Genomic DNA, 693 nt, shown 5'->3' with positions numbered 1-693 from the left:
GACCACTTTTTCTGATGAGATACAAGCCAAAGTAAAATTTCCACATCTAAACATCCTTCTTTGGTAAATATTGAATTACCGTTTGATGGAAAGCTAAATCCTGCTGGATTCATGGATCCACAAATCCATAACTTTCCTCTTCTTTTCCCCTCCCCTCATGGTCCTAGAGGAAAGGCAATTTGAAGAGTGTTAATGGTAGGCTAAGATTTTAAAAAATTCCATCTACACCCACTTGTAATAACCTGATGGGAGGAGAGTCAGGGCTTTCACTAGGTCTTTAATTAAGAAAGTTGTTTTGGTAAGCTTTAAATACCAGGGTGTTGTGAGGCCTCTTAGCACCAGCACTAGGAAGGGCAAACCCTTTGCCGTTATAGCATTTGGCCAAAAGCTAGTAAGCCTGTTGATGTGTAAGAAGGAAATTTTTTTTAAACATCAAAGAAAAATTTAAGATAAGCATGAGTCTAATAATAGCTAGAACTTTAGTATTCTCATAAGAGGAGTTATTGATCCATAAATCATCATAGTATAAAATGAGCTCTAATATTTGAAGTAGGTGAATAGATCTAGTTCTCTGGGTCTAGTCACATTGAGCACCAATTTAAATGGTCTGTGACTGTCTAGACATTGAAAAGGACATATAAAGTCCTAGGTGGGGGATGGCAAGTCTTTTCCTGTAAAAATCCAGGTAGCATT

This window comes from Papio anubis, chromosome 6, assembly GCF_008728515.1.
Source record: "Papio anubis isolate 15944 chromosome 6, Panubis1.0, whole genome shotgun sequence".
Lineage (NCBI taxonomy): Eukaryota > Metazoa > Chordata > Mammalia > Primates > Cercopithecidae > Papio > Papio anubis.
Note: the sequence above shows the minus strand (reverse complement) of the source record.